We start from the raw sequence: 11,549 nt of genomic DNA on the forward strand, positions 1-11,549 counted from the left end.
TTTCAACCTTTAAACCCTATTTTGTTTTAACTGCTTTGTTTACATTTTTGTCCCTCAACTTTTTAATATTTTATTTCAGTTTGTTTGTATTTGATTTGTGAACTTTATGGGCAGATCTGACATAGCCCAACCTTGTAACTTTAATACACAATATTTTAGGTTACAATACACTTGCTCTCTAAACTTTATTTAAGTCAATATTTAGTTATTTTGTTTTCAAATTGTTAACACTAAATCTCATTAACACTATGACTTATAATTTATAAAGAATTTTGATCTAAATTACTCATCTCAACGATATTTTGACAATAAAAAATATAGGAATTAAATTGTTACTTATTAAAATTCATTAACTGAGGTCCTGTTTGGTAACCTTTTGAATTTTTTTTTTAAAAAATCAAACCTATAAACACTACTTCTCCTCTAAATTTATTCCTTTGTTATCTACTTTTACCTATGGTTTAAAAAGCCAAACTAAAATTTGAAAATTAAAAAAATAACTTTTAAAAAGTTGTTTTTGAAATTTGAAACTTGGCTAAGAGTTCAACCATTCTACTTAAGAAAAATGCAAATTATTATAAGAAATGAGGAGAAAATAGGAATTATCAAAAACTAAAAAGGAAAAACTAAATGTTTATCAAACGGGTCCTAAACTGTTATAATTTTAAAAGTAAAAGAATTAAAAGACATGTTTGGATTGACTTTCTAAGTGTTTAAAACATTTTATTTTTCACTTAAAAGAGTTTTTAAATACTTAGAAAATCAATAAAAAAAAAACTCTAAATTGTTACAAATTAGTACTCAATGATTAGTCCCGTTTGATATTTTTTTTCCCCGAAAAGTAAGCCTACGAACACTATTTCTATCTCCAAATTTCTCCATTTGTTATCTACTTTTCACTGATGGTTTAAAAACAAAACCAAAATTTGAGAAATAAAAAAGTAGTTTTTATTTTTAGAATTAGACTAAGAATTCAACCGCTGTACTTAAGTAAGATGCAAATTATTGTAAGAAATGTGAATGAAATAGCCTTAATTTAAAAAAAAAAAAAACTAAATAGTTACTAAACGGAACTTAAATTGTTACTTGAAAGTTGAAGGACCAAAAGTTGGTTTTAAACTACTTGAAATTTTGAAATTTTTCTAACAATTATATCCTTGAACTTTGAAATTGTTCCAAAAATATATATTTTTAAATTCAAATAATGGATGAAAATTGATATGGCAACTTATGTAAAAAAATTGGAAGGGGTACGTAATATATTATTTACCACTATATAAAAGATTAAGATGGTTGTATTTCATCACATAGATATCATAAAATCATTTCATAATCCATTTTTACATATCAACTATCACACCAATTTAAATGAATAATGTTGTAAGTGATGTTAAGAATAATGACTTTCAGTTTTTATACAATAGTCATCGTGCATATCAATTTTCACCTTATTTTAACGAAAAAGTTTTTCCAATATATTTGAAACAATTTTCAAAGTTCAATGTTGAAACTGAAATTTTAAGTTTAAGAGAATAATTGAAACATATCTCACAATGTTATTTTAGAATTTAACAAAAAATTTAGACATATTAAATAATAATAATTTAAATTTCATATATATTATTTTTTTGTGAAAATTATCTTGTCCAATGTTTTGAAGAATAAATTCATTTGATCCTTAATATTTTAGATTCGCCATTTTAATCTATGAGTTTTCAAAAAATACATGTAAAAAAGTCCCAAAATATGTCTGAAAAGGTTCGGGTTAATTGGATCAGAGGGGTAATTTTTGAAAAAAAATAGGGAAATGGGGTTATTTAGAAATAAATAAGAAAATGGTGTTTTTTTAAAATTTTTAAAATTTTCTATCTATTTACCTTTTTTTTGTTATCTCTGTTTCATTTTTTCCTTTTAAACTATATATTTTTTTTAGTATTGAGATTGTCAAATGTTATTTTTTTTGGTTATAAAATATAATTTATTTCTAGATTTTTAGTTTTATTTCTATTTGATAGGCTTTAAAATGTTATATTTTTAATCAATTAATTTTGAGCAAGTTTTTTTTTTTTTTTTTAATTTAGCATAATGATTTTACAATATTACAATTTTATCTTAAGATTTGAATTTTGTTTCAATTTGGTCTATAGAATTTTACACTTTAACCTCGATATATCATCATATATACACTACTAAGTAATATAATTAAAATTTAAAAAGTTACAATTTCACCATTGAGTTCTCTTTTTTTGAGGCAATATAAGTAAGATTTAATTTTTGTTTTAATTTTTAGTTGATAGGTTTCAAGATTTACGCTTTTAACTTCAATTAATTTTGATAAAATATATTTTTTATTTTTAAATTTTGAGCCTAATTTCTATTTGATATGTAGGTTTTAAAGTGTCTTATTTTTAATCAATTAATTTTGAAAGTTGTATTTCAACTTAGTCTCGAGGTTTTATAGTGTTACAATTTTATTTTGAGATATGAATTTTATTTCAATTTGATATCTAGATTTCAAGATTCACACTTTAACTTGGATTAGTTCACTAAATACTTAGTTTCAGCCTTTGACATTAATGTCAATTAATTAATTTAAAATAATTCTATATGAAATGAAATTTTAAATTTATCTTTAGTAGTGATGAAAAATATAACTTAATTAATTATATTTATTTTCAATTAACTATTAAATTTTAATTATATTACTTAGTAGTGTATATATGATGATATGTTGAGGTTAAAGTGCAAATCTTGATTCCTATAGACCAAATTGAAACAAAATTCAAATCTCAAGATAAAATTGTAACATTGTAAAACCTTTATAATAAATTGAAATAGAACTTACACAAAATTAATGGATTAAAAATATAACATTTAAAATCTAAAGGCTGATTTCGGTAAACTCATCCTTCATTGTGAGATTTTTCTCGGTGATGACAATGACGTCAATTTGAGAGAAATTGAAGTTATTAAAAAAAAAAAAAGATAGTTTAAAAGGAAAAAATGAAATAGAGATGGAAAAAAAAACATAAATAAATAGATAGAAAGTTAAGAAAAAAGTGGGTGCATCTCTCCATAAAAAAAAATCAACAACACCATTTTCCTAATTTATTTCTAAACAACCCCCTTTCTCTTATTTTTTTTCAAAAATTACCCCTCTTATCCAATTAACCCGAAAGGTCTATTTACAAAATAATAAAAATAATACATTTTAACTAGGGGTTATTAACGAAGTCGGGGCGGGATGGGGGACTCCCCAACCCCATTCTCGAGGAGGGTATTTTCTCTCCCTTGCTCTCTTGGTGGAATGGGGACGGATACGGGAATTCCCCACGGAGAAAATCGGTCCCCCTAGGGACCCATCCCCGTTTTTATATATATATATATATTAAAAAAATAAAAAAGTTAATCGAGGACAGGGTTGGGGACGAAAAATGGGATGGGGATATCCTCCCTGTTCCCACCCCGTCCTCAATCGGGGATCCTATTATAATCTTTGGTTTGACCTCCATTTCCATTCCAGTTGGGGTGGGTCAACCCCGCAAGAATTTTTGTCAAACCCTAATTTTAACAAAAATTTGGCTAAATGGTTGAGGTGACAAGTTAACCTTGAAAAAGAATTATATTTTTAATCTTTCCCTCTCCTCTTGTCTCTCCCCTCCCTCTTTCTCTCATTTTTCTGCCAACAATTCACCTTCTCAAGACCGACTTCTACATGATCGTGGCTTTTAGCTTGAACTGTCAAAGTACTCTAAGCAATTTCCATTTTCTAATGTAAGAACCTAGTTGATTTTTATGTACCCTTCAAACTGATTCGAGAAACTTAATATCATTTTATTTTTCTCTTATATATAGAAATATACAAATTTTTTTAGTCTTTATAAAATTATTTTATGAAAATTAATTTAATGATTTTTAGGTGAATAATGTTATACAGATTTATAAAAATTTTATATTTAGTATTACTTAATCTAGATATCATATATTTATGTATTTAAAAATTATATTTATACAAGGGTTAAATTATAATTTGGTCCCTAGATTTTGAAAGTGGTTACTAATTAACTCTTGAACTTTCAATTTTTGACTCTAATGCCTAAAAATGTCTAATAAATCTATAAATTTTTATTTTATATCTAATCGATTAAAGAAATATTAAAAGTATTTAAAAATTAATTGTATTATAAGATAAGAAAAAATTAGTTTGTGTCTAACTGAACCTTGAAGTATAAATTTTGTAGTTGATAAATAAATTAATTTTAAAAAGATGTCTAATAGAGCCTATCAAACACAGTTAAATTTTAAATTTAGCGTCAAAAATCACATTTTACTTTTAACATTTTCAAATATGTAAGAGATATATTGAATACATAATTGATATTTTATGAATTTATTAAATACAAAATCGAGAATTTATGGACCTATTAAACATCTTTAAAGTTTATAGGAATTATATATAAACATAATTGTTGTGAAGCTGAATAAAAAACTCCAACTCCAAACTCAAAACTCCAACCCTTGGTAAAACAAATAAAACAGAAAATGGTTACAACTAATTACTCAACTATTTTTTTTTATTTTAGTTATCTGTAATAAAAGGCAAAACGCAAGAAGAAATACATATATATAATTTCTTGCTATGTAGGATGAAAAATATTGTAAAAGTTCAGAGAGATAGAGTTGGAGAGGGAGCTGTTAAAGAACTTATCTTAGTTCTGATGGTTGTAATCTTGAAGTCCTTGAATGAAGCTTGAAAATCGTTTGAAGAGTGGATGCAGGTGAAAACACCGAGTCACTATACATCTCTGTGTTCATCTTTCTTTTCTCCTTTCATTACTCGAATTGTATATGCTTGATTTTCTAACGTTTTGAATTCAAAATCTTCACTCGATTTCCTTTGGCAAGGGAAAAAAAAAAGACAGTAATAAGAGAAAGAGAGAGATTAGAGTTTTGTTTTAACTTTTCTTAATGTTTTCAATCGAAATGAAAAGCAGAAGAGATAAGGAAAGAAGAGTGCTTACCACCTATTGAAGCGACGTGGAAATATGAAGTCCACACACATGACATCTACTTCTTTTTTGTTTTCTTGGATAAGCTCAACCTGAAAGAAAGTTTTGGGTCTTGTGAGTGTTGATCTCAGTGTCTAATATCAAGTGGTATCAGAGAGTAGGTTTGTTTTTTGAAGTTCTTGAAATGGCTACTGCCAAGTTTGAAATTGAAAAATTTAATGGCACGAGAGATTTTGCTTTATGGAGAAAGAGAATCAAGGCTTTCTTGAGTTCATAAAAGGCCTTGAAGGCTTTAGAAGATCCAAGGAATCCGCTTGCTATGATTAGTGCTGAAGAAAGACAAAACATGGAGGAAATTGCTTATGGAACTCTAATTCTCAGCATAACAGGCAATGTTTTGAGACAAGTGATCATGAGAACACAAATGAAGTTTGGGAGAAATTAAAGGCTCTTTATGACAAGAAAGACTTGCCCAACAAGTTGTACATTCGAGAAAGACTTTTTTCTTTCAAAATGAACCATTCCAAATCCTCGAATAAGAATTTGGATGAAATTCAAGAGGCTAACTAATGAGTTTAATCAATCCGGTGAGAAGCTTAGGGTAGAAAATGAAGTTCCTATCCTGATCAACTCACTTCATGATACCTTTAAAAAGGTAAAATCAATCTTGAAGTATGGGAGAGAACCTGTGACAGTAGATGCTATCCTTACAGCCTTAAGAAGCGAAGAATTGGAGTTGCAATTAAAAGGAAAGAATGCTGGAGGAGCTGAATCCCTTTACTTTAAGAGAAAAAACCATTCAAAGAAGAATCACTTCAACAAAAATCAGAGAATGTACAAAGAGAGGCCAACTTTGAAGTGCCTTATTTGTCACAAGGAATGACATTTCAAAAGAAACTACCCTAAGAGGGGAAAACACTAAAGAAAAGACGTAGAAGATTTAAACCTTATGATAGAGAAGACTCAAACAGAAATAGAGATTTCAGAAGAGATGAGCCAAGGAAATTAAGGGAACATGGGAGATTTCAAAGACCTGTTGGTGAAGAAGCTTATGAGTATACTGAGGTGCATGCTGCTACAAATAAAAAGGCCACGGATTTTGAAACTGAGGAGGGAAACTGGGTCTTAGACTTAGGATATACCTACCATATGACTTCCAAGAAGAGTTGGTTTGTTGATTACAAATCAAAGGAAGGGGACTCAGTTTTCATGGATAATAACAATGAGTATGAGATCATTGGAAGAGGCCCAGTGTTACTGAAAGTTTCTGACAACAAGGAAGTCCTTTTGAGAGATGTTAGACATGTGCCAAAACTCAAATGAAATTTTATTTCCTTGGGAATGCTTAATGGTCAGAGTTGTACCTTTACTGGTGAGAAAGGTGTTTTGGAAATAGAAAAATAGGGGAGGATAGTTCTTGTTGGGAAGAAAATATGTTGTGAAGAAGGTCAATCAACCTAATACTTTGTTGTCAGAAACAAAGAAGAACACTGAACTTGAGCTATGGCATAAAAGGCTTTCACACATTAGTGAAAGAGGCTTGAATAACTCATGAAGCAAGGCTTAATTTAGACCAGAGGCACTAAAGGACTCGACTTTTGTGAACATTGTGTGTATGGAAAATCCAAAAGAATGAAGTTCACAAAAGGAGTTCACACTACCAATGCCATCCTTGATTATATCCATGGAGACCTATGAGGCCCTGCTAAAACCCCTACATGGGGAGGATCCAAGTATTTTATATCCCTTATAGATGATTATTCAAGCAAGGTGTAGACTTATCTACTTAAATCTAAAGACTAAAATTTTGAATGCTTTAAAATCTGGAAGACTAGAGTTGAGACTCAAACTAAAAGAAGAACTAAATTTCTTAGAATTAATAATGGTCTTAAGTTTTTAGGAATAACTTTATTCTCTTTGTGATGAGTGTGGAATAACTAGACATAAACAATTACCTATACCTTTCAACAAAATGGAGTTGTAGAAAGGATGAATAGAACTTTAATGGAGAGGGTCCGATGTATGCTATTAGAAGCTAGAATTCCTGAAGACTTTTGGGCAGAAGCACTAGCTACAACAACCTACACAATTAGTAGAAGCCTTAGTATTTCTATTAACATGAAAACTTCTAAAAAAATGTGGAGAGGAACACTTCCTAACTTGTCAAACTTAAAGATTTTTGGATGCACAACCTATGTTTATACTAAGCAAAGCAAAGTAGAGCCTATAACTCTTAAGTGTATGTTAATAGGGTATCCTCAAAGAGTAGAAGGCTTCAAGTTCTGGGACTTCAGTTCTAATAGAAGCCAAATTAGTAGAGATGTAACTTTCAAGGAAGGCGAGCTCTATATAGACTGTTCAAGCCTCTCACAGTGTCGTTTAATTCTCGAAAAGGACTATAAAACAAAAGAAAATTTATAATACCGAACTACTTCTATCACTACAAAAATGTAGCAAACAGTGGTAAGTCCGAGTCGATCCACAGGGAAGCGCGATTTGTTTCGTTAGGCCACTTTCCTAACTAGAGTGGTGAATAGGGGGAGGGGGGGGGCGGGGTTAGTGTGGAAGAGATAAAATGTACGAAATTAAAATTAATCTAGAATAGGAGTCTATCTAATTTCTAGAGCAAGAGGGAGAATCCTATGCAATTTCTATCATGGAAATCGATAATTAAACGAAACGTTCAATTCTATTCATGCACGACTACCAAATCGATTTGACTTAACTAATCTCTATGAAGGCTGACAATCAATTAAATGGAAATAAATCAAGCATCCTAAGTATTAATTAAGGTTGGAAAGACCATGCCCTAATTAAACTATATGCTCTTAATTCTACTGGGTTTTTGACGATCATATAGAATTGAAAAAATATATGCATTAAGAATGAGGATTCAATCACATCGATTAAAAGTCAAGAAAAGCCATATTCATTTAACCAATTTATTCTTCGAATCTGGCTTAAACATGCAATGCCAAAATTCAAGGACAACCTATAAATCTCAAGCATACACAGTCAACCGTTGCTATCGGGTAAAATCAAGCATAGATGAATTACGAGAAAATGTGCGAACTCAAAATTAACTAGCGGAGATATGCAATCATGATAGGGTTGTCAATCCAACACACAAATGAAAATCTAAATTCATCAATATTCAAAGAAAAACATTGAATTAAAGAACATCACAATTTAATTACAGAAAATTCATGAAATTAAACATAGGACTCTTGCTCAAAGAAAATTAGATAGAAGTTACCTCTTAATTCATAGACAAATATGAGATACACATCTGATCCATTGATTACAATCCAAAACAAAAAGAAAAACTAACCTCAAGACACTAAATTCTGAAGGGAAAGGAATAAGAATGAAGGTTGACTTCGACTTTCATCAATTCAGCCCCCAAAATTTAGGATACTTTGACCCAAAGCCGAAGGGAGGTATTTACAGAAAATTACGCAATGTTGCAATGCTAGGCAAATAAGCCACAAGCATCAGGGGGAACCGTTGCAATGCTGGCATTACTGCGAAACTTCGAGCGTCGTGACGCTAGAAGTAGCATTGCAACTCTCCCTTGCACACCAAGCTACTGTCTTTCAGCGTTAGGCGAGCGTTAGATCAAGGCAAAACTTGAGCGTTGCAATGCTCAAACAGAGACATTTTGGTCTTTTCAACTCATTTGAAGCCCGAATGCTTAAATCAACTCCAAATTGCTCCAAATTAATCCCGTTCTACTCAAAATTTCCAATTTCACCTCATGATTGCTCGATACCTATAAATAGAAAAATAAACAAATAAAATCCAAAAACGAGTCCAAATTAAACTAGGAATAATAGCTCTTTTGGACTCTAAAATAATGAAGCAACCAGCTTAGGAAAACCAATTTGAACCCAATATCAGCTCACATATTAAAGTCCACTTTAGACCTAAGAACTTAGTGATAACAGGTGACTACAGAACCCTTAGATGTTCCTAACACGTCTGAAGACAAAACATAAAGACAAATTGAGAATCTAGAAGACTATCTCATTTCAAGAGATAGAGAAAGAAGGACTACCAAATCTCCCTCTAGATTTGCAAGAGTTTATTGCATTTCTAATCATTCTATAGATGATGATAATGAAGATCCTAGCAGCTCTGAAGAAGCTTTAAACAGTGAAGAGAAGAATGAACGACTTGTAGCTATCAAGAGTGAAATAGATTCACTTTACAAAAATGAGACATGGGAGTTGACTGATATACCACTTAACAAAGGCATCATTCCTTGTAAATGGGTTTATAATAAGAAATTCTTAGGGGACAACAATCAAAAGGGGAAGTATAAAGCCAGACTTCCAAGGAATTTAAACAGAAATAGGGAGTTGACTATACAGAGATTTTCTCCCCAATTAAGCACACCTCGTTCAGAGTTCTCTTAGCTATTGTGGCTTATGAAGACCTTGAATTAGAGCAGATGGATGTTACTACAGCTTTCATACATGGAAGCTTAGAAGAGGAACTGAAGGAAATCAGAATCAGGATTTCTGTGAGCAGCGGAAGCAAGACTATTCCAAATTACAATCATGAATCAACAATACATTTACAGTCGACTTCAAAACAAACGGTTATGCAAATAAATCCAGAAATTATAGCATGAAAAAATACCAAATGTACAGAGGGAAACTCTATACACATAGACAGAAACGTCTCCACTCTCCAATGCGCACTCTGATCGAACAACAGCAACCACGAACACTCGATCTACACGACTGCAACATCGCACGAATACTTTGCGCTCGTCCTCAACGATCTCCTCGGTCATGATTTCTTTCGCAACACGAACGACCTCCATAGCACCACGAACGGCCTCGGGAAAACCTCGACGGTATCGAGTTGAGTCTGACACCACCAACAAGGTGATCTTGGTATTCTTAGTGTGAGAATCCAGAGGGTGGGCTCTGTTCGGACTTGGTATGAGGCAGACGAACGGAGGAAACACAGATCGTGTACACGATTGGGAAAGTGGGAGATGGCGGAGACCTATCGTATAGGTCGATGCCCAATCGTTTAGATAAAGCTATATGATCGTCTAGCAAAAGCTATGAGATTGTTTAGCTCTATCGTCTAGCTCGGTCTGTNCCAATCGTTTAGATAAAGCTATATGATCGTCTAGCAAAAGCTATGAGATTGTTTAGCTCTATCGTCTAGCTCGGTCTGTCGCGTACAGACTCTACACGATCGTTTACCTTGGGCCAGCGATTGTCTAGCAAAGCTATGCGATCGTCTAGTAAACACTGCACGATTGTTTAATTTGCACCTGTACGATCGTTTAGCTCGCCCAACTGTCGTTTAGTAAATCTGTATTTACTTGACGACTTCTGTGAGTTTCTTTTTGCCTGTTAGAAAACTCAAAATCCTTTTTCCACTTTTGTAAAAACTTATCTTTTTCAAATAGGAAAACCAATTTTCCTTTTCAACTCACGGTTAGCATGATCCAATAACCACCCACTACTTTTGGTTATTTAAAAGAAAAAAATATTAATTATCTAATAATTAATATTATTATAAATATAAATGTTAACCAACTTATCATACTATATTTATAACCTATAGTTTTAATATTTCATCTCATGAAACATATAAATCATATTTCTTTTTCTATTCCATGGTACTGAATGTAAATCTCATTTACATCAATCCTCCACTAGATGTATCTTATACATACCGATTATATCATATATAATCAAAATACCTCTTGTCAATTTGAACATTTCAAATCGACACCAAGAACTGATCCTCAACATGAATATAAGCTACTAAGGGGACCTCATGGACCTGTAGATCCGAAGCTCCAACGGTGCGTGAATAACTGACTAAAATTTTTAGTCACGGGATCCATCATCCGTTAACTGCCAGACACTCCACTAAAGACCGACAGCTGAACTCTCCTCACTACAGATATATTACATGTCCATCTTAACCAATCAGCAGTGCGACAACCCTTCACAGATCGCTCGTAAGTACAACTGACACAATAACCGTTATGCCCTTGTAGTTACATCTGTCTCCTTAAGTACCACTGATCCCTCTAATGAACATAAATTATAGTCCTACTATGACTGAGTCTTCTCTTCCAAAGAGAAGCTGTGACCACTATGTTCAAGCCTCAGAATCAGTTCTTAAGGGAGCAATCTCTCTACTTATCCCTGCTTCGGGAAAGGAGTGAATTCCATCTTGTGGATTGAGTTCCCAGCTCCCAGATCAGATAAGTCCCCAAAAAGGTAGGCATGTTAAAAGACAAAGAGATCATCAACATGGTTGATCCTGACCATATCGTGTGGAGACATGAGGAGGGGAGTGTTCCTATACAAAAAAGTTTGTATAATAGACCTAGACCACGAGAGATACTAGACTCTTATATAACGCCATTGATACTAAAGACTTTACTCACCTAAAGACCATAGGTGACACGATCCTCAATCCTGAGTGTTTTTGAACTTCTGCCTATTGAGGGCGTTCTTTAATTAGTATGAGTGAGAGTGGCCAGATTGCCAACTCAAT

The 11,549-nt window shown here is 32.0% G+C and overlaps 1 long non-coding RNA gene across 1 annotated transcript; it reads right to left on the minus strand.

Annotated features, from left to right (window-relative positions):
* Window positions 1-3,302: 3,302 nt before the first annotated feature.
* On the minus strand, window positions 3,303-5,883 carry LOC120091775. Its single transcript, XR_005485828.1, has 3 exons — window positions 5,696-5,883; window positions 5,022-5,101; window positions 3,303-4,895 (listed from the first exon to the last, which is right to left on the minus strand). It is a non-coding gene; the product is annotated as an uncharacterized LOC120091775 (long non-coding RNA).
* Between the last annotated feature and the right edge of the window lie 5,666 nt (window positions 5,884-11,549).

This window comes from Benincasa hispida, chromosome 11 (assembly GCF_009727055.1).
Source record: "Benincasa hispida cultivar B227 chromosome 11, ASM972705v1, whole genome shotgun sequence".
NCBI classification, from domain to species: domain Eukaryota; kingdom Viridiplantae; phylum Streptophyta; class Magnoliopsida; order Cucurbitales; family Cucurbitaceae; genus Benincasa; species Benincasa hispida.